The following is a 24,351-nucleotide window of genomic DNA, read 5'->3' on the forward strand; positions in this document are numbered from 1 at the left end:
TTTGAAAAGTAGTTTTGACTATTTAAAAAGTGGCTATTCTAAAATAATTTCTATTTTATAGTATTTAGAGCTTAAAGAACTGAATAAAACTCTGGAAACTATTTGACTCCCTTAAAATTCTTCTGCAGATTCTGAATAGGAAATACTTATTAATCGGCCCTGTTAGGGACGTTGCATCACATTTTCTTTCATTAGTAAAAAAAAAAGTAAAAGACAAAATAGACTCACCTTCTCCTTTTATTTACACATGAAGTTAATATTAGTCCAGACAACTAGGAAAGGAGCAAAAACAAGTACGTTCTTTCCTTTGAAAGCTGCGTGAACAAATACCTGGTTTTCCTCTGAGCAAACAGTAGTGTCTGCACAGCAAAAAATGGTTACTGTAAGAAAAAAAAAAAAAAAAAAGAATAGATCAGAATAGACTATGTCTGTTATTTAAGTTGATAGAAGTTTTTTTTTTATGAAACAAAGGAAATCTTTTCTCAAGAATATTCTGCATGATAACATCATTTGCAAAGTTCTCAGAATTCCAAAATACTTGTTGGAGTATGCACACCCAGATGGACAGAAGAGTGCTCTACAGAGTTAATCCCTACCTCCAGATATCTAAAGACTAAGATTTTATGGTATCGTTCATTTTTTTAGTGAATGCTAAAAATATGTGTGTTTTAAAAAAGCACATATTATACAGCTCTTCACAAGGGCAAAAATAGGAAAAGCAGTGTGGTTGTAAATCTAATTCTCCTGCCAGAGAAAAAAAGTGTAGTGTGGCCTTGCTTGATATTATGACTTTTCCAAAGAGTTACTCTGTATGGTTTAACAGAACACCACTTCCACCAAAAATACGTGCTACTTACAAATCTTAGGAATTGGAAAGTCTTTCGATCCAACTTGAAGAAAAACAAATGAGTAAGCATAAATAGTATATACACAAAATGTTATGTACCATAGCATTTTAATCATATAAAAATAACATGAATTTAAATACTTTTGTTTCTCTCTCATAGTCAAGCACTACTCAAGGATGGAAGTGTGGAGAGGGAGGCTCTGGGAGAGTTCTTGAAGTAGAGGTGTGGGGAGGGAACCTAGGAATTGTATCTGTGGAAAATGTATTCCAGCATCCTATCTCTGCACTTGGTCTTACTGCTAGATTGTGGGCAATGAGTGATGTGCTTTGAATAGATGGGTATTAAGGGGGCCCTCCGATGAGTGAGGCTCATTGGAGTTTGCAGAGATCATTAAATGCTGGAGACCACATATTCAAATAGTTTCAGTAGGAACAGGAGACAGGGTCCCTACAAAAGTATCACTGTGGATGCTGGAGCAGGTGAGAGAACTCATCTTTGTGAGTGAGGCCACAGTGATCAGAGTGTCACCATTGCTCTGAGATGGAGACAGGTTGGAAGTCAATTTTCTGAGATAGTTCTTTTGGGAGTCCAGGAGATGGGCAAGAAGGGGAGTCTTCAGAATTCCTGGTTTATTCTTGTACTCTTATAGCTATCAATGTTAGTGGTACAATGTGTCATGTTATGTTATGCTAATTCAGGGTCACTAGAGGCCCATCAGAGCCCTGATTTGGAGAGAACAAAATGAATGGGCACAACTGGAAGATCCAGGAGGGATTCTTGAGGGAAGCCAGGCCAGGGGAGTGGATATACAGCAGGAAAATCCACTCCAGAGCCCCTGAAAGGCGTGTTTGCCACTGGAAGCAATACTGGGGAACTCTGTTGAGGGTGGCAAAGTCCAAACCAGGTATTGTCCCTTATACTCGGACTGTTATAAGCACTTATTTTCTGATTTCCCTATCATCCGTCTCTACCTTCTCAACTCTGTCCTCTAAGCTTACTCACTCATTGGATAACAATTTAAGGATCTCCTATATGTTATGCACTATTGTATATTCTTCTGATATCAAAATGAGTAAAAATAAGTGCCTGTCCGCATAGAGCTTCCAGTCCAAGCAATCCCAGTGAAGTGGAAGAACTTCAGTAGGGTTTACAGGAGCATGTAGCAGTGACTCCCTAGTGTCCGATTATCACTTTTAGTGATGCCAAGATTGATGCGGGTTCAAGTGGTAACCTGATGCCTGCATTGTCAAATTCCCCATCAGCCTCAAGATTCCTAGAATTTAAAGATCCTGGCTAATGATTTTGTCGGAAAACTTATCCGGAGTTTCCTTCCATTCATTCATAGAGCAAACATTTATTCAGCTTTTTCTAAATACTAGGCACTATGCCGGTGCTAGAGACACAAAAAGAAATAAGCCAAGATGCATGTGGAAGAGACAGATAAATGAATAACTTCAGTGCAGTGTGAAAATGTGCAGGAGTAGATGCAGAGTCCTCTGGGAACACAGAGGAAGCAAGGTCCCTAATGATGGCAATCTCTAGCAGTCAGTGGGGCAGTTCATCTAAGTCAGGAGCTGCTGGTTATCATGCATTAGCAAACAGCCAACATCCAGGGGAAACTCAGCTATACAGCTTGAATTTCTGCATTTCAAAGCCAGCCACCAGAGAAGCTTTCACTAGAGGCTTGATACATCAGACTTTCTGGGTTCATCCTGCTGGCTCCCTCATTTTTTTTAAACTCTAAAGCTCTCATGTCTGCACTGGGCAACCCTGCTTCAGCCTCTTGAAAAACAGGGCAGGACGCTCTAGGCTTATGCCCTGGTCGATTTGTTTCTTTAGAGCTCCTAAAGTGGTTTGTATCAGTAATTTAAGGAAAAGTACTCCAGGTAGTCTGCTTCACAGCCTGGATCCCCACTAATATAGTATTGTCAGTTGAAGAACTGTTGTTTCTTGTCTATTTTGTCACACCCAGTATTGACGCTTTACTAAAGGAAATCAGCTTTCAAATAAGAATGGTGTTGCTCTGCAAACCACAGATTTTGTAAATTACAAATAAGATCCAATCTTTCAACCCAGAGAGGAGGAAGAGGCCCTATTTTCCCACTGGGCCTTATATTCTAGAGTGAGCCTTTTACTTAATTTCCCAGAGAATACTGAAAATGTTACCAAAAATGCAATAAGAGAATACTGCAAATATTATCTAAAATACACAAGAAAAAACAGAAAATTCATAACTAGCCCTGAAATTATCCTCTTAGGATTTTAATATTAGATTTAAAAACGCTGATTAGCCTGTAAGTTTTCAACGCCACCCCCAAGCAATCAGCAATTGATTTCTTTGCATTCTGTGTGTAAAAATACGATAGACTGGGTAGATTATAAATAACAGAAGTTTATTTCTCACAGTTTTGGGGGCTAGAAGTCCTAGTTCAGGGTGCCAGAATTGTTGTGTGAGGGCCCTCTTCCACACTGCAGACCTCTTCCTGTGTCCTCACATGGTGGCAGGGACATGGTAGTTCTTTAGGGCTTCTTTTTAAGGGCATTAATCTCATTCATCAGGGTTCCACCCTCATGACCTAATTACGTCCCAAATGTCCTATCTCCTAATACCATCACATTGGGCACTAGGATTTCAACATATGAATTTGGGGGGGGGGACACAAACATTCAGACTGTAACACTGGGCCAGTATCCTATGGCATATGATACTTTAAAATGTTTTATTTTGGTAAAGATATTTTTCATGTTATCCTAGGTAGACTAGTTTCTTGTGGCTGCTGTGACAGCTTAACACAAACTTGGTGGCATAAAACAATATACATTTATTCTCTTTAAGTTCTGGAAGTCAGAAATCCAAAATCAGTTTTACTGGACCAAAATCAAGGTGTCAGTAGGGCTATCATTCCTCTGGAAGCTCTAGGAGAGAATCAATTTCCTTGCCTTTTCGAGCTTCTAGAGCTACATTTCTTACATTCCTTTGTCCCTTCTTCCATCTTCAAAACCAGCAGCATAGCATCTTGCATCAGTAACCCACTGATTTCTATCTCTGTAGTCAGATCTCTCTGCCTCCTTCTCAAAAGGAGATTTATGATTAAATTTAGGGACCACCTGGATAATCCAGGATAATCTCCCCATCTCACAATCTTTAACTTCCTTGTATCCGCAAAGTTCCTTTTGCCATATAAAGTGACATTCACAAATTCCAGGGAGTAGGACCTGGCTCTCTTTGGGGGCCAATATTCAGTTTACCATACTAGGTAACAAAAACATTCTTCTCATCTGAAGTATCCATTTTCTCAAATAATCCACCCCCTTTGGTCTACCAAGGTTGTTTCAAACAATATATTTTCCTCAAGTATGTTAGCTGCCAAACTTATAAATTATTACAGATGGAATCATTGTAGATCTGTACTATACAGCCTGCTGAGCTACACAAACAAGATCCCCTTTAGCTTTCTTTTTTTTTTTTTTTTTTTTTTTCTTTCCGGTACGCAGGCCTCTCACTGTTGTGGCCTCTCCCGTTGCGGAGCGCAGGCTCAGTGGCCATGGCTCACGGGCCCAGCCGCTCCGCGGCATGTGGGATCTTCCCGGACCGGGGCACGAACCCGTGTCCCCTGCATGGGCAGGCGGACTCTCAATCACTGTGCCACCAGGGAAGCCCCCCTTTAGCTTTTTATCCCGGTTTGACATACAACATGGTCAAGGGAAGACTGTTTCAATGACTTCTCTAAAACCCCATTGAAAACTCAAAATGTCATCCATTATGTTGTTGAGTGTTCCTTATGGAAAAATTCATGATTTTTTTTTAAAAAGTTGTCTCCCTTAGATTTAAAACTCGAATTTATCCTGATTAACTACAACTAGACATATAGGATTCATACTGATTTTTAAAAATTTGTCTTGACTTCCAGGAAGTACAGGCTAAATTTAGTAGATAATTAAAGTAACTATTCTAGCTAATACTATTGTTTAATTATATGTTCTTCACCCACCCCCTCAATAACCATTTCTTCTCTTCCTTACTGTAATGCTTTAGATAATTTATCTTCCGGTCAACAAGCCTATTGCATGGGCCTTTTATTACAGTCTATCTCAAAATCCTTTTTGAAAGCAGCAGACATGAATAAAGCAAACAAACAAATTTGGAAGATATATAGACCCTATGAATTATGGCCCATCTGCATCTTTTTTGAGTGCCAAAGGTATAAATTCAGCGATAAATACATTTTGTTACTACAAAAGCATTTTAAAATTGTGTTTCTGTGCATTATATAGCTTATTAGAATAGATAAATTTAGATGTCAAGGATATGCTAACTAATGCCAATATAGTCTGTAGTTGTCTTGATTTCATTCAGTATCTTCCAATTTTAATAATTTACAACTAGTATCAATGACACTAAGAAAACTTTAAATGGAAATGTATATTAGCTGGCTTTTGTTAATACCTTCTGCAATAAAGACACATAAACACAGTTTTGAAATCATAGGTATATTTTCTGAAAGGTTTCCACAGGATAAGGGCTTCATTTTGGAACTATTTTATACAGGTTTCTCCCCCTGCCACCTCCCACTCAGTTTATTAGAACTTAACATACTATCTGACATAAGTGATACATAAATGGAGTAAATAATTTGTGTGTATCAGAGGCCAAGCATATTGGCTATTGTGGAAGCTTTGAAACCCTGTCCTAGTAGAGAAAAAAATATATAAATATAAGGGTCAAAAGTCATTGGCCTGCTTTCTCATTTATTCTCTTAATCTAGTTTCTGATGGTTACTCATCATGTAAGGATTTCTCATTACATTTCCAGAGTTATATCTCCAAGAAACCTAAATGATAACTAACTTAAAAATGCCAATATATTAAGCTTTAATTCAAATACAGCAAAATAAACATGTCTGAATGGGATTTAAGATTTAGAAAAACTTTGATTTATAAAAAGCAATTTAACTCAGAGAACTAAACATTAAATTGTAACTCAGAGACTCTTAGTTCAAATTTCATGTTCACTGACTCATCTGTCCTTTTGAGATAGCAATATTTTTAAAAATATATTTAACATTATAAGTGGTTAAACAGACCTAATTCTTTCTGTGATTTAAAAGTTATAGCTGTCTTTTAAAACTCTACTGATTCCCAATATTTTCGATTAATATATATTTTTTAATTTAAATATGAAATATTTTGAAAAGATAGAAATGGTACAGAATAATATAATACAGTACCTTTAAAACATTTTTACCCAAAGTTCAGAGTAAGAAAACCTATTTTATATCACATTTACATACATACATAAGTATACAAATAACTGAAGCAAACTATCCACAAAACACTGTTTAGATGTACTGCAGTTTACACTGATATTTCCTATTTTTTTTTTACTTTATTCTTTTTAAAAATATAAGCCTCAATCTTTCAAAGTGATTTCAGACCCACAGTACGGGTATCATCCCACAGTTTGAAAACACTGATATACTATTTACATTTATGTATCCACCATTCATTCAGCTTTATAAGATCTTAACATTTTGCCATATTTACTTTAAATAAAAAGAAAATAAAACATTAGATAAATTCCAAGTTCCCCATGTACTCTTTCTTTTCCCTTTTCAGCTACTTTCACCACAGAAGTAACTGTTATTTTAAATTCGATGTTTGTTTTCATGGATGTTTAACAGTTTTCACTTCCTATAGATGTGAAGAATATAGACCATAATTTTGCATATTTTAAAGTTTATATAAAGCTATTATGCTCACCTGTTCTTCTGAAATTTGTCTTTTTTTGGTTTATCATTATGTCTTTTTTAAAATTGAAGTATAGTTAATTTACAATATTTTATTAGTTTCATGTGAACAGCATAGTGATTGAGTGTTTTTGAAGATTATACTGCATTATAGTTTATTATAAGATAATGGCTATAATTCCCTGTGCTATAAATAATATCCCTATTTCTTATCTATTTTATACATAGTAGTTTGCATCTATTAATCCCATGTCCCTACTTTGTCCCTCCTTCCTTCCCTCTCCCTTTTGGTAACCACATGTTTGTTTTCTATATCTGAGTCTGTCTATTTTGCATATACCTTCATTTATATTATTTTTTAGGTTCCACATATAAGTGATATCATACAGTACTTGCCTTTCTGTCTCTAACTTATTTCACTAAGCATAATATTGTCTAGGTCCAACCACATTGCTGCAAATGGCAGCATTTCATTCTTTTTCTGGCTGTGTAGTATTCCATTGTAATTCTGTTCTGAGTAATTCCATTCCCTTGTTTATCATTATGTCTAGATACGTATCAAGTTTGATACCTGTAGCTCAAGTTCATCCATTTTAACTGCTCTATAATAGCCCATTGAATAAATATTACTCATTTTTTATTAATCTATTGTGATTGGTAATTTAGAGTTTCTTGTTATTGTGGCAATAATGAACAACACTGTAATGAACATTCACGTACCTGCATCTTTATGCTCAAGAATAAGTGTTTCCCTAGGGTCTGTAACTAGAAGTGGAGGCATGAAGCAATAAGACTTGCACGTGTTTGACATATATTTCCAAATTGTTCTTCAAAATAGTTGTTCTGATTTGTATGTGCAGTAGTACTCTCTAAGAGTTTCTATTTCTCCATATCCTTGCCGTTTATAAGTATGATAAAAAAATAATGTGATTGAAATCTTGTGTAATCTTAATTTATATTTTATTGATCAGTAGTGAAGTTGAAAATTTTCATGATTTTTCGTCAAGTTCCCTCTTCTATACATTTTCCCCATTTTCCTAATGGGATATATTTTTTATGTATGTATGCTATGAGTATTTTTCCTCCTTTTTCTATCTTTTACAGTGAGGCCAGGTCTACACTATCAATATTATAGTAAAAATTAATTATTCAAATCAACAAAAGAAAGGTCTCAGACTTGCTGTTCATGCTTACAGTCAAAGTGTAGTAGTTTTTCTGGTTTGTTTTAGTTTTGGTACTTGGTTCCTCTGCAAGAAGGGCATTTAAAGTAGGGTTTGAGGCCTAAGTTGACCTGAGTTAAGCTCATAGTAATAGCTCTCCACTTGGGGTAATGTATAGCACAGACCTACATGTGTTCCTGTATTTCTCATTTTTCAAAACTTCAACAGTGGATCAAATATCTGGTTTGATATTTGATCCAAATACTTGATCCAACAGTGGATCAAATATCTGGTTTGGATAATTTACCTCGGACAATCCATTGTTTCCTTAGTGATTTATTCTTAATATCCTCTCATTCCAAATTATTGGGGAAGTCAGTTACAATGTGAATGAAGAAAGCATACATTTAACATATACTTACTATGTGCAGTATGTTGTAGTTGAGGGATGGGTAGATATGGATATTATGATATAATATCTTACTTCAACCAGAACATGGCTTCATTGGGGTCCTAATACCAATATACGTAAATGCAGGGACTGTATGCTAGATTGGATCTGGATCTCAGGCTTTAGTTCCAGTCTCATCCTTCATGGCCATGCCACCTTAGCATGCCACTTCCTCTGTGGCTTCTAAACACTTAGGTAACTCAAGACCATGTCTACTTTTTTTTTTTTTAGAATGTAAAAAAATGACATGCCAAGTCAAGGTTACAAATTGTTTTTTAATCAAAAACATTTTAATGATTAATGTATAGACATTATTTAACATTGTGGGTATATGCAGATGAGCTAAAGCACACTCTGACAGCACACTATTGAATGTTATAGTTTCTGTAATGAAATATGTAAAGACATTCGCAAGCTAGTACCTAGGAAGACATACACTTACAAATATATACATTCTAGATTTGATAAGGTAAATGTAAACAGATGCCGTGACTCCTTCCAAACAGAAAACCCACAAGACTAATTAAGAGAACCAGCTGGCTCCCTATAATATGAATGTGCAAAATTAAAGCATGATAAACTGATATTTACATAAATATCAAACCACCAATTCATTTATACATTGTCAACGACCTTCTCAGATGTGTCATGAGTGGTTCAATGAATGTTTTTTCCTCCAGTGGAGGAGGTATTCAGAGGCTAAATTCCAACACTTTAAAATGACACACACAACAGTCCTTATCTGTTAGATCACTGCCTCTAGGGTGTGAGACATGATTTTATGATAAGCGGTCTTATTTTTAAACAAGTATTTCTAGACAAATCTTTAGATTCGAAGCAGGAAAAAAAATTACAGGTGCTATTAGATTTACATTAAACAAACCATCTCTATCCAGTTTCCCAGTTCTCTCATGCTACAGCTGTCTGTTTAATTTTACCTTAAATTTAAGGTCCTTTCCCCACCTTTATTCATTTTGGTAAGCTAGGCACATTTTCAAAAGAAGTTTGTGTCAAAGCAGATAGCAGTACAGAAATCAATCCAAATTTGGACCCTGGCAACCAGTTCCCCACTGCTCATCTATGGGACTCTGTCAAATGGTAAACATTTAATCATCTCTCTTGGAAAATATATATCTACTCTCACAAGTGGAAAGCAAAATGGGCTTTGTCTCCTGTATAAAAACACTTAGCACTTCTGAAATTTAAAACGGGCTACTCATCCTACACACTTCCTAAAATCTTGAAGACAAAGAATATATATTGGAAGTTTCATCAAGACTGCTTTAGAACCCCCCTCCCATTTTACATTATTAATAGTGGCACTCAATAAAAAAAAAGATCTATTAAAAAGTTAAACTGTTCCACTAGACTTGAACCTGCCTGATTTAAAGCCAATATTACAAAACTGAAGGTGCCGATTTCACTTGTACAAGTCACTTGAAATTATGTGTCACACGATAGTTTCATAAATCATGGTCTTTGAGTTTTCTGAACGGAACTATTAGAAATGAATAGAAAGTTGAAACATACCCTAATTTAAACTAATAAGCTTTGGGCCCTGCTTTTTAAATTTTAAGACATGTGTGTTTCTCTACTGTAACAACATTATACAAATTTACAATCACATGCATGATCTACAGTAAAAAAAAAGAAGTGTGGATTACAGTGTTATTAAATTGTGAATCACAATTCAGCACCTATCATGCTATAACTAATGAGGCAACAGCAGTGTTGTGTACTACAACACCTCGCCCTCCACGGTCTAGCGCAAGGGTCAGTGAGAGCCCAGAAATGTTAAAACTCTTATGCCTACTTGGATAATCTGTCTACATTTTCTAGGGGTTTGGAACTGATGGAAGAGGTCCTGCATGAGTCACACTATTGTAGGCCGACTAGTTACAGCACCTGTTAACTAGCATTGGGCACAATTCATATGTGCTTACAATCAGACGACGTGGTTCATAAGCTGTCAACCCTTGGGCCTCAGTCCTTATGCTGCTTCCTCGGCTTCACATTGTTTTCCAGGGAAGAAAAGCTGCTGGTGTGGCCGTTTATGGCCGTCACGTAGCCGTTCTGGTGGTCCTTCTGGTGTTCTCCCCTCGGGGAGGCCCCCTTCTTGTTGTAGGTCTGAATATAGAAGTTTGTGAAGAGGGCAACCAGAGAAATCACGTATCCAATCTGCAAATACAACCAACCAAGAGGGAAGGCGCACGGCTAGATGACCCCGCAGCCGGTCTGGATGATGGTCAGCACAAACTGAAGCAGCTGCCCCTGCGTGATGTACTTCTTCCGCCAGAGGTACAGCCTCATGGAAGGGACGGACGACAGACTGTAGTACGAGTACGTGTGGACGTGGATGAAGCTGTTAAGTGTGGCACCAAAATAAGAGGGGCCACAGGGGACCCAGTTCATCACGAACCACCAGATGTTGAGCATGGAGGCGCGGTGGTACACGTGCAGGACTGTGATCTGGTGGTGGTTCTTGCGCAAGATAAAGAAGGTGTCCGTGAACTCGATGAGCTTGGAGAAGTAGTACCACTAGAGCACGCGGGTGATCTTCATGTCTGCTTCTCCTCCACTGCGTGTGCCCTGACAGAAGAAGTTGTACTGGCCCTCCCATACTCCCGTCACTAACTCACAGAACATAGAGAGCGAGAGCAGTGTGCATTCAAGGTTATACACCACTAAAATCCCCCGGCAAGAGAACGGCTGCCTATTCTTCATATATTTTGGTCCCAGCCATACAATTAGCAACTATAGGATGGAGCAGAGCAAAGTAGGGATATAATTGTCCAGAAGAAACCATCCTTTTAGTCTGGGATCTCGGGGGCCGAGCAGTGCCTGGTAATAGGTACCAGGTGCTGCATCTGAGTGTTCCATTTTAAAACCTCTTAGGCCGAGGGCGGCTGCGGCTCCAAGAAGTGGCGAGGCGGCATTGGCGGTGGCATCCGGAGCCAGCCGAGCCAGGAGGAGGCGGGAGGGAGGCACCGGCCAGCAGGACCCGCCACCACAAATTGATATTCATAATGTACATATGTAACTTACTAGGTCCGTACCATAAAAATGACATCTGTTGTGCTATTCAGAAGAATAATGGTGAGATTAATTTTTTTAAATAGCAATTCATTGTACCACGTGGTTGGTATGTACTTGTAATTTAACACAAATATAAAGAATATGAATATCTTTTTTTCAATTCTATCAGTAGCTCTTTGAGTGAGTATATAAATTCATTTGTAAATGATACCAAATCTAAATTTGAATTCTTCAATCTAAGCCATGGACCAAGGGGTATCTTGCCCCTCATCCTTCTCCAAATACCATGGAATTGCCTCTGACCTCACCTCAGTTGACTTATTACTCTTAAGCTGTAAAATGATTTGTAAGATCCCATCCATATCTAACATCTCATGGTTTTAAAGACATTCTCTTCGTAGTTATTTGTGATGTTACAAACATAGGATAAATTTCTTTGGTGAAAACAGTCTTATTTGACCTTGATGTACCACTTGGCATTTTTGGAAATAGAGCAACTCTTCTGCTATGTTGTTTCAGAGAAAACAAATTCCCATATTATCTCAAACTCTTCAATATAAGGCTATCAGTATGTTTAATTCTTCATGAAGTTAAGGTTTTTTTGTGATGTGGTGCCAGGAAATAATTTTGTGATAAAACAAACACTTGGTTTAACCAACTAGAAAATACTGGCATCCTACAAACATTAATTCATTAGAGAGGAATTCTGAGCTGCAGCTTTCATAAACTGAAATAACTATGCTAGTTAATGTCCCAGAAGTTCTTAGTAAATATAAAGTACAAGAAACTGTCAGTGCTTCAAAAGCAGAGATAATATCTTATCCTTTTTATAACCTCAGTTATTAACTAGAACTTGCCACATAGTAGGAGACCGATAAGAACATTCATGGATTGGAGTGTTAAGTCATTAATTTTCAAACCTATATCCTTTAAATAACAAAGGATTGTCTTCTATTATTTCTCAAAAAGGTGGGTATGTAGCCCATAGGTTTCTTACCTTTGCTTTACATTCCTTTAGAGCTATGATAAACTAAAGCATTTTTTAGGAAAAGTGACTTCTAAAATATTTTTGTTAATGTTTCAAATGTGCAGTTATAGTCTGAAGATCATCAGGGCATAGATAAGTGCCTGTGGCATCCATTTTTTATAGTGGCAACCGTTGTGTATGTGTTTCAAGTGCTGCCTGCAGAATTTTTTCTTATATGAGAAATATAAGTAAATCATTATAAAGTCAATAGGATCTAAAAAATATGACAAACTAGTGAATGTAATAAAAAAAGAAGCAGACTCACAGATATAGAGAACAAACTAGTGGTTGCCAGTGGGGAGAGGGAAGGAGGCAGGGGCAATATAGCGGTATGGGATTGAGAGATACAAGCTATTAGGTATAAAATAAGGTACAAGGATATATTGTACAGCACAGGGAATATAGCCAATATTTTATAATAACTATAAATGGAGCATACCCTTTAAAATTGTGAATCACTATATTATACACCTGTAACTTATATAATATTGTACATCAAGTATACTTCAATTAAAAAAATAAAGTAAAATAAAAGCCACATGAGGCTAAAACGAAAACATATACCTATGCAGATACCAAGAAACAAGTGTGTAGGAGATTGGAATACTGTTTATGACTAGAAAAGCTTGACTATTTTTATTACTAGATACCTATATGCATGGCACATGCAATATGACATTTGATTATGAAACAGTTTTAGCATAGTTAAGGTGAATTAATTGATATTCATGAAATAACCATGATTGCTACAAGATGGCCATTTGGAAACGTGCCCTAAGACAGGGATCTGCAGACTTTTTCTAAAGGGACCAGATAGTACATATTTTAGTCTTGTGAGATATACAGTTTTAGTCCCAACTACTCAGCTCTGCTTTTGCAGCACAAAAGCAGGCACAGATAATGAAAAAAAGAATAGGCATGGCTGTGTTCCAATAAAACTCTTTTTTTTTTTTTTTTTTTTTTAACAAACACAGACATGGGCCATAGATTGCTGACCCCTGTCCTAAATAGCCATTGACCTCATTCAATTTTAAGAATTTGAAACTTTTAGCAAAAATGTTACAGTTCTTCATATAACTTGTAAGAACAGTAATTTTTTTTAAATAAATGAATGAATCTCAAAAAAGGAACCTAAGTTTCATTTTCATTATTTGAATGGAAACATGATTTTTTTCTTATATTTGATTATACATGTATTGAGCTAGACTTACTTGCTCTTACCACTAGACTAGCTGTTATTAAATATACTTAGATAGTAATTTTTTAGATTATTTTCCCTAGAATATACTCAAATCTTGGACAAATGTCTCCTTATCATTGAACTTTAGGTTTCATGTCTGTAAAATAAAGGGTTAGTCATGATTTCTCTAAGGAATTGTCAAACTATCCAATTCCATGTTTCTGTGGGTGTCATATCATTTGCCAGTAGGAACAATGTCCTTGTTTAGAGACTTCTTTTAAAATTCTTTTATTGAGAATGTCATTTCTCCAAGAGATCTTATTCTCTTTGAAAGTCACTTCTAGTTTCTGTATGAAAAAAATGTCTTTTAAAATCAATACCAGTGAAAGTTAATCAGGGATAGAATGATTACAGGATGCCTCGCTTATCATTGGAAAGCCAAGATAGTGATCTCTGTGATTATCCTCACATCTGATTTGAAAGGACAGAGGGGCAGCTTTTCTGGTCATCCCACTCTTACTTTGTGAAATGTCCCCACTATAATCCCTTTGTAAGATGGCTGCCTGCCTTTATTACCATATTCTAAAGAGATGAACCAATATTGTGCCCAGGATATCCCCAGCCCTACTTCCATCTTAAATTTATCACAGATTCAACATAGTCATAAAGGGAATAATCAGAAAATCTTGTCACATCTCATCTCATTATATTATTGTGCATAAGGAAAAAATAGTTTTAAGGTATAGAGAAGAATGAATCGGGTCATGCGGCTGCTTTCCAAATGTTCAATTTCTGTCTCCATTGCCTCCATTATTTTTCTCCCTGAAATGCAGAAATTATTCATATTAAGATCAACTGTTCCCCCCCCCCCAAACCAAGTCTTCAATGCCTGCTTCTTTATTAACGCATAATAAAAGGTAACTGTAAGGATGTCGATGCAAGTGGTGGGCAAAGATCACCAGGTTTCTTCTTCATACAACCCTCTGCAGGGTTTTACCTTCCCAGCAATCCCATGTCTGTGGGAACTGGCTTTTCCTCCTCCCTCCTCCTTTTGAATGGTTACAGCGGAAGCAAACACATTTTTACAAAGTGACCCCACCTCATCTGTAGAGATATAGCCAGAGGTTGGCTCCTGACCCAGACTGAGCTAATCTGAGTCCATTCTCAGGATTTTAGAGTTAGAACTGGGAAATGATCATCCAGTGAAACTTTGAGCTCTTAAATGGAAATGTTGCAAACTCACAGGCTGTTGGCAGTAGATATTTTCTGACATGTGCTTTAGATATAGAACCAAAAAGTGATTCTACCGGGGGGTGTGGAGAGAGAGGGGGAGGAAAGGAATGAGACAAATATATAATGAGAGGCAGAGTTGAGATATGAAGAGCAAATTCTGGTTTCTCCACAGTTTTTGGATAAAGCTCCATTTCACATCATCACCCTGCCCTTGGGTTGTTTGAGATAGCCATATATGCGTTTAAGAAACTACCTTTTGCTAAAACTAGTTCAAACAGGTTTCCATAACTTAAAACCAAAAGAACTAATTGTGAAGTTTATTTTTTACTGTAAACATTCTATGAAATATAGACTATAAATATAATGCTTACAAAAATATTCTTTTAAAGGTGCTAAATTCCTGAACAGAATTAATTACCCACAAGATACTCCCCAGAGAAAGAGATCACAAAATGTGTGTGTGTATAATATATTTTTTCAAAAAATAAGTTTCGAGTGCCTTCTGTGAACCAGGCCACAGTGGTAGGTAGGCAACAATGAACAAATACAAAAGTATCTAGTCTATCAGGGGAGAGATATATTAACAAAATACTCACAAAAATTAGTAAATGATTAAAGACTATGGAAAATTCTATGGCGGAGAGGTAAGGGACAGGGAGCCAGGTAGCGGAAGCAACATATGTGAAGGCCCTGTAGCTAATTCAAGCAAAGAATTCCAGTGTTGCTAATCCAAAGGATTTTTTTCACAAAGCCATTTATTAATTAGGTCCTGAAAGCATCACTTCTGTTTTCTGATTACCATATTTAGCTCTCATGTAGGAAGAGCACTTTTCGTTTGTGTTCCAAATTTACTTCTCAAATAGTTTAAGACCCCTATTTCCTTACCATTATTCAAGAAAGACATGTAGTATACAATGTTATTTGCACCATCAATTTGTTCAGCAAACTTTCTTTGTAGTCAGATCAAAAAAAAAATCATCTCAGGTATATTCATGGTTTTACCATGGATCCGTGAGTGGATTAATGAAATCCTCGTTAGAGAGCTGCAATTGTGGTAGTGTTCCAGCACATTATTCCAGGCCACCAGCTCCATCTCACTCAGGTAGGGTCCAACAAAAGTATGTGAGCCCAGAGCCATGGGAATGTTCATCTCCATCAAAAATTAATAGGAAAAGACACTCTCTTTAGCAAGATTTACTTAGGAAAGCAGCATGCAGTGCTTTCTTGGGCTAGCATCCCTCTGTTCTTAAACCACAACCAATGCTACTGTAACATTTCGGTAGTAATCTAACAAATGGTGTCAAAGATATAAGAGAAAAATTATACTTTGTGATTTCTCTAGGTTTCTGAGCAATGCATGAACTCTTCAACTGTGTACACAAAGAACTGTGCATTTAGTTGCCATGGCACTGTGTTTCTGTTGTCTTTAGGAGGAATAAAATGGTACTTTAACAACTGTGACTCATCCCCCTAGGTATAATTGATAAAGCTACCTTTCCTAACTTTGAACCAGAATCCTTCAACGGGCAAAGACTTTTTGTTGCTTTTGTTGTTGTTAAAGAAAAGATACTTGTTCACAAACCTAGGCTTAACCCCGTTCTCGACAAATGATAGCTTTAAGCAAAGATCACAGTTTACTGAATCTAACTAATAATTCACATATAATAGATGGACAAAAAATCAAATGGCTGTCAGGGAAATAGCATTTTCCCAACATGTGTCCTCTTGAGTTACTATGTCTAAGCACTGACGAATGCTTGCTACTAATGACCCCAGGCATTAATAATAAGGCTCTAATCAAAGATCTGTTACATAACCTGCCCTTGATAAGAAATACTTAGTGTTCCTTAGCATATGGTCAGGGGACAGTCCAGTGAGTATGGTATGTGAATTTAAAAATTCCTCACTATGCACCTTAGTGATGGAAAGTACGAGTGATTCTAGGACAAACATGAGACTCCATGTGTATACTTATAGGTGTGACACCCTCGCATAATTATTAAGACTGTCCTCTGTGCTCTCATAATACTGTGCCCATGCTTCCATCATGACACCTTTCACTTTGCTTCATAATTTTCTTTCTACACCATTGAGTTACCAGCTTTTAGAAGTACAATAGGCCATTATTATTATTGCTGTTGTTATTATTATTCTTGATTACCAAGTGCCTCAGAAGGAAGGGCTCAATACATGCTCGCTGTATTATTCTCAAAGAATCTACTTTGAGAAAGCTGTGTTCATTATGTCTTAACATTCTGCAAGAGTTACAAAGAGCTGAAGCAATTAAGTCTGAGAACCATGGATTACTGGATGTCCAAGATCAACTCTCTTCTAGGGAAATGCCCTGGGTTGAGGTTGGCCTAATAATAATAACTCTGGGGCTTCCCTGGTGGTGCAGTGGTTGAGAATCTGCCTGCTAATGCAGGGGACACGGGTTCGAGCCCTGGTCTGGGAGGATCCCACATGCCACGGAGCAAGTAGGCCCGTGAGCCACAACTACTGAGCCTGCGCGTCTGGAGCCTGTGCTTCGCCACAAGAGAGGCCGTGATAGTGAGAGGCCCGCGTACCGCGATGAAGAGTGGCCCCCGCTTGCCACAACTAGAGAAAGCCCTCACACAGAAACGAAGACCCAACACAGCAAAAATAAATAAATTAATAAATAATAATAACTCTGATTTCACCTTATCCAGAGAAGCTTAGGAGAAAACACCCCAGGATTTAGAATGCTCTTTTTAATTTTTTATTAAATTATTGATACCTTTGAGAAGACTCTAGAAGCTACACTTTTGGAAGTCCTTAGGAGCAAAGACAAGTTATTTCCTGGACCTGGCATATATTTCAGAATGAAACAAATGAAACATCCTAACAAACTGTCTTTTTTTTCCTTTTTTTTAAATTGAAGTATAGTTGATTTACAATATTGTATTAATTTCTGCTTTACAGCAAAGTGATTCAGTTATACATATATATACTTTTTTGTATTCTTTTCTGTTATGGTTTATTAAAGGATACTGAATATAGCTCCCTGAGCTATATAGTAGGACCTTGTTGTTTATCCATTCTATATATAATAACTTACATCTGCTCACCCCAACCTCCCACTCCATCCCTCCCCCAACCCCCTCCCCCTTGGAAACCACAAGTCTATTCTCTATGTCTATGAGTCTGTTCCTGTTTTGTAGATAGATTCATTTGTGTCATAGTTTAGATTCCACCTATAAGTGATATCATGTGGTATTTGTCTTTCTCTTTATGACTTACTTCACTTAGGATGATAATCTCTAGTTGCATCCATGTTGCTACAAATGGCATTATTTCACTCCTTTGTATGGCTGAGTAGTATTCCATTGTATATATGTATCACATCTTCTTTATCCATTCATCTGTCAATGTGCATTTAGGTTGTTTCCATGTCTTGGCTATTGTGAATAGTGCTACTATGAACATAGGGATGCATGTATCTTTTTGAAGTATAGTTTTGTCTGGATATAGGCCCAGGAATGGGATGGCTGGGTCATATGGTAGTTCTATGTTTAGTTTTCTGAGGAACCTCCATACTGTTTTTCATAGTGGCTGTACCAACTTACATTCCAACCAACAGTGTAGGAGGGACTCCTACATCCTCTCCAGCATTTGTTATTTGTTGAGTATTTAATGATGGCCATTCTGACCAGTGTGAAATGGAACCTCATTGTAGTTTTGATTTGCATTTCTCTAATAATTAGCGACGTTGAGCATCTTTTCATGTGCCCATTGGCCGTTTGTATTTCTTCTGTGGAAAAAATGTCTATTTAGGTCTTCTGCCTATTTTTTTTTTAATTTTTTAAAAATTTATTTCATTTATTTATTTTTGGCTGTGTTGGGTCTTCATTGCTGTGTGCGGGCCCTCTCTAGTTGCAGTGAGTGGGGGCCACTCGTTGTTGCGGTGTGCAGGCTTCTCATTGCGGTGGCCTCTCGTTGCAGAGCATGGGCTCTAGGTGCATGGGCTTCAGTAGATGTGGCTTGCAGGCTCAGTAGTTGTGGCTCGCAGGCTTAGTTGCTCCACGGCATGTGGGATCTTCCCAGACCAGGGCTGAAACCCATGTCCCCTGCATTGGCGGGTGGATTCCTAATCACTGAGCCACCAGGGAAGCCCCCTTCTGCCTAATTTTCAATTGGGTTGTTTGTTTTTGGTTCTTGAGTTGTATGAACTGTTTGTATACTTTGGAAATTAAGCCCTTGTTGGTCACATCATTTGCAAATATTTTCTCCCATTCTGTAGGTTGTCTTTTCATTTTGTTTATGGTTTCCTTTGCTGTGCAAAAGCTTGTAAGTTTGGTTAGGTCCCATTCGTTTATTTTTGTTTTTATTTCTTTTGCCTTGAGAGACTGACCTACATGTCAGAGAATGTTTTGCCTATGATCTCTTCTAGGAGTTTTATGGTGTCATGTCTTATGTTTAGGTCTTCAAGGCATTTTGAGTTTATTTTTGTGTATGGTGTGAGGGTGCATTCTAACTTCATCGATTTACATGCAGCTGTCCAACTTTCCCAACACCACTTGCTGAAGAGGCTATCTTTTTCCCATTTTATATCCTTGCCTCCTTTGTTGAAGATTAATTGACCGTAGGTGCGTGGGTTTATTTCTGGGCTCTCTTTTCTGTTCCATTGATCCATATGTCTGTTTTTGTGCCATTACCACACCGTTTTGATTACCATAGCTTTGTAGTATTGTCTGAAGTCTGGGAGAGTTATGCCTCGTGCTTTGTTCTTTTTCTTCAGGATTGCTCTGGCAATTCTGGGTCTTTTATGGTTCCATATAAATTTTAGGATTCTTTGTTCTAGTTCTGTGAAAAATGTCATGGGTAATTTGATAGGGATCACATTAAATCTGTAGAATGCTTTGGGTAATATGGCCATTTTAACAATATTCTTCCAATCCAAGAGCATGGAATATATTTCCATTTCTTTGAATCATCTTCAGTTTCCTTTATTAACATTTTATAGTTCTCAGCATATAAGTCTTTCACCTCTTTAGTCAGGTTTATTCCTAAGTATTTTATTTTGGGGGGTGCAATTTTAAAAGGTACCCTAACAAATTGTCTTGAATCAGATAACTCCCTGACAGAAATGAGGCAAATTTTTCATCACTAATTTTGCCTTTGCAATAAAATTCCTAAGAAAGAAGTTAATTTGGCAATGGTGAAACAAAAAATTCTGCAGCATCAACACTGCAGATACAAATGGTACTGAAGGTAGTAAAATTGAGAAGTATGCATCTTTTATCTTTAGTAGTAATTTTTATATTAAAAACTCACCACCCAAACTGTACTAAAGTTATTGTAGGTTATACAAAGGTTTTGAGAAATATGAATGTGATAATGTAAAAGGGATTAAAATTTTATATTCTGTGAGATTTTACAATTTATTTTTCTTCCATGATATAGAAACAAGTATTGAAATCTCAAAGTTATTCCACATAGTAATACTGTAAATACAATAATGTATTATATTTAGAAAACTTGACTCAATTTACTACTTAGAAAAGTAAGTAGTAGTATTTTGCATAGTTTACTGGTTGGCCTTCTAAACAAATGCATTTGGTTCCTATTCTCCCATGATAACCTCTATGTTACCTTGTATAATTCTTTGTGATCTTTGTTCTCTGTTTTAGTTTCTCTAACCACATCTAATTTTGATTTAATTAAAAAATCAGATCCCTCCCTGTGATAGACTATGGACCTCTTCCTAGCTTGGTGGCCATCCCAAAGTCATTTCTGTATCTTCCATTCCCAAGTGGCCTGCAATGTTCATCTGGAATCCATTCAATACTGTTTGCATTCAACAATACTCAGTATATTGGGGAAATTTTCCATCTTCTTTTTAAAAAAATATCTTAATATACCTAAATTATGGTATGGTAAGACTCCATTAATTCAAGCTAATTGGGGAGAAGGTGACTTGAATTTATAGGGAAAGAGTTTGTTGTTGTAGTTGTCTTGCTGTTGTATAATTTAACTTCAGTGTTTTTACTTGGAGTGATATCTGAAGTCAAGAGCTGTGGAGTGGCTTTCTATTAGAGAGCCTTCCTGTTTACTAGGTAACATGGTATTTGAATATAAAGAGGGACCTCTCATAGGTTGAAAAAGTTTGTTGCCCTTAGTAAGCTGAGTGATCTCTGAAATCTTGTTTACATTGTCTAACAGCATATTAAATTTATTAATAGGAAAAAGCATACCATAAATAAAGTTCCTATTTTTATGACTCAAACAATGCATTAATTTTCTAACTTGATCTTGTAAGAAAAAAAGTTCAAACAGGATAATATTATGTGGGAAACTTATGTAAACTTATGCTATTTTACCCAGAAATCTTAAGAATCACCAATACACCTGTCTAACTGCTGGTGTCTCATTTGAAATGAACCATTTAACCGTCCATAGAAAGTAGTTTCTCCAGATATTATTTAAATGGACACCAGGTTTAAATATTTAACTTTTATATGTCCTTTGTCTTATTATTCAGTTTACACTTTGACTTTTTAAAATGTTAAGGGTGCATTGAAATTGTACATTTTAGGTTTAAATAGCTGAATCATAGGTGGGCAGCTATTAAAAATATGCCCTATTATGAGAACTTGTATAGTGACAGGAATAATATCAGTGAATGGCCGAATTAGATTACGACCTTTAACTAAACAAGCACTTCTTGTAATTGTGATTGTCTTGGGGCTAATGTATGTGACTATGACATTTGTTTCCACCATGATTTTATACCTATTTGAAAAGACATGCTATATGTCACAGCTATTCAGTTAAAATATTTCAGTGTAATTATAGCTAATTAAATCATACACACAATCACAAAACTCCATTCAAGAAATATTTGGTACAAATCTAAAGCATACTAAAAGGAGTAAAATTTAGTGTGAAGGGTCAGATAGCGCTGCCCTTGATCTTCCCAAGAGATTCTAATCATTGTCGACTGAACTTCTAGATGTTAATTAATGTGACACAGAAATCAAGCCCTGTCTCCCCTTACTTTGACTAATTATACATTTATTTGAGTTTTAAGTTCCTTCCATTCAATTGCAAAATGGTGCCTTAAGCTTATAAAGCCCCTCAGAAGCTTAAGGATAAGGCAGATGTAGTTTGGGTTGTAATTTTAAATAAACTATTTAAGTTATTTCATTGAATTCAGTGCTGCTAAAAGTAAGTATTCTTGGTTTTGTGGGTACTTGAAAATAATGTATCTTAAAGTTGTTCATTTTCATAGGATCATAAGACTGCTAATACTCTGGTGATAATGAGGTCGAATGGATTGAAATAGCATTCTTCATGTTATGCTGATGATGTCTTGTGTGTTAGCATTGTCATCTGTGTAGACAAGGAGGTGCCCCATGGTCATTTCAACACATGTGAGCTTTACCTGAGTAAGAGTTTCAGGAGTAGACAGGAATCATGTCATTTTTCAGCCTTTTCCAAACCTTTATAGTGATGCAATATTGAATGGATGTACAAGACACTAATGATTTCACGTTAGTCAACACCATGCCACATATATTTGGCTGCACATGATATCCATTCATAATGACGACACCAGCAAGATACCTGAACATTCCTGAAAAACCCCAAATACTGATAATGGCATGTATATTAACACAATCATTTTGTAAAACTGTTTACTAGTGTCTACTAAAGCTGAACATCTACAACCTATCCATCCCCTCCTAGGTCTATATCCAACATACATACAAAACAAGTACATGAACGTTCATAGCAGCACTATCTGTAGTGGCCTCAAATTGAAAACTACCTAAAGGTCCATCACCAGTAGAAGGAATAAATAAATTGTGGTGTGGTCTCCTAATAGAATAATTTACATTGATAAAAATGAGTGAACTCTATTATACACAATAATGTGAATGAATCTCATAAACATAATATTATATGAAGGACACCAGGCTGAAAGTGTATATAATATATGATTTCATTTATCTAAATTTTTAAAATAACACAAGCAAATATTGTTGGACATCAGGATAGTGATTACCTTTGCTTAGGGGAGAAGTGATGGCAAGGGACCATGAAGAAAACCTCTGGGCTGTTGATATACTGTTCTGTTTCTTGATCTGGTTGCTGGTTAAATAGGTATGTTCAGTTTGTAATGATTCATCAAGATATATACTTATGATTTGTGCATACACACACACACATAGACACAGATACACTCATACATAGATATATAAAATACTTCAATAAGAAGATTAAATTATTGAAAAGTTCTGAGGTTAAGTATGTTAAATTGAGCCCAAGTGTTCATCTGTGCTTGTATTAGTGTCCTAGGGCTACTATAACAAATTACCACAAACTGGGTGGCTTGAAACAACAGAAATTTAGCCTCTCACAGTGCAGAAAGCCAGAAGTCCCAAATCAAGGTATTGGTAGAGTTGGGGGTTTTTTGGAGGATCTGCAGGAGAATCTGTTCCATGTGGCTCTCCTGCCTTCTGGTGGCTGCTGGCAATCCTTGCCATTCCTCGCCTTGTAGACACATCACTCCAATCTCTACTTCCTTCTTCACATGAATACCACCCCCCACCCCGCCCTGTATTTCTTCTCTGATATGAACACAGGTCTTTGGATTTAGGGCCCGCCTGGGTAGTTGAGATTATTATCTTAATTACGTCTACCTTTTTCCAAATAAGGTGGCATTCACAGGTTCTAATAATCTTTTAGGGGGGCCACCATTCACTCTACTGCCATATTCCTTCCTCAAACTCCATGCAAATCATAGAAATATAAATATAAAAATATTACACAGACAAAAAATATGAGAAGAGAGGAAAACACAAGAGATAGTTTCAAGATTTGGGAAGATGGAAAGTAAGTATTGGTTGATTCAGCAGAATGCAAGAAGTTAAAATTGGGTGTCAGTAGAAAGCAATTACAAGCAGATGCAGGGTTTGGAGATACCAAGTACTTCTGGATGCAGGGGTAACAAGTGAGGCAGAAAATAGTAAGTTTGGTTGAAAGTCTATATAAGGAAGTTAAAGATATCCTCCCCTGGCCTAGGCATCCAAGTGAGTAATTATCCCATACCTAGGCAGACAGAAAATGAACAATCCATATGAAAGAGAAGAATCAAAGTGGCCCTAGGCTTGTGGAACTGAGGAATTGCCCAGGTAGGGAGGGAGGCACTGTACTGAAACAAAGGGATTAAGAAACAGTCCATATTTTGAATGGTGCTGACACCCTCCCCCCACCCTTCTATGTTCTTCTAGTCAGGAGCTTAGAGGTTTCTTATCTGGGGAAAACTGCAGCCAAAGAGAAAAGGCCTGCAAACGAAAGGACTAAAGTCCACTTTTCAGTCATGCCACCATACACACAGAGCTTTCATTCTGTCAGCCAAGAGTTACAGTGTATTTGAGGAAAGCTCACAATGTAAAAGAGATTTTTTTTAAAAAAACATACAGATAAAAAGAACTGTGAGGGAACAAAGACTGTTCAGGAAGATGAAAGCTTAAAAAAATTATAATGAATATTCCCCAATACATTAAAGAAGCAATTTATAACATCCAAGATACTATAAAAATGGACATTCAGGGAACTCATAAGAACTTTTGAAAGATTATTACAGCACAAATCTTCCAGCGTGTAGAACAAATTATCAAAGAGAGGAGAAGATTTTTTTTC

General features: G+C 36.7%; 1 protein-coding gene and 1 pseudogene across 1 annotated transcript in view; one reads left to right on the forward strand and one right to left on the reverse strand.

Annotated features, from left to right (window-relative positions):
- The window catches only part of IL1RAPL1 (interleukin 1 receptor accessory protein like 1), a 1,341,257-nt gene that overhangs the window by 998,449 nt on the left and 318,457 nt on the right, over positions 1-24,351 (forward strand). The gene's annotated exons all lie outside the window — the stretch shown is intronic.
- Positions 10,190-11,086, reverse strand: LOC114906624 (annotated as a pseudogene).

This window comes from Monodon monoceros, unplaced genomic scaffold (genome assembly GCF_005190385.1).
Source record: "Monodon monoceros isolate NGI ecotype Baffin Bay Population unplaced genomic scaffold, NGI_Narwhal_1 Super_Scaffold_22, whole genome shotgun sequence".
NCBI lineage: Eukaryota > Metazoa > Chordata > Mammalia > Artiodactyla > Monodontidae > Monodon > Monodon monoceros.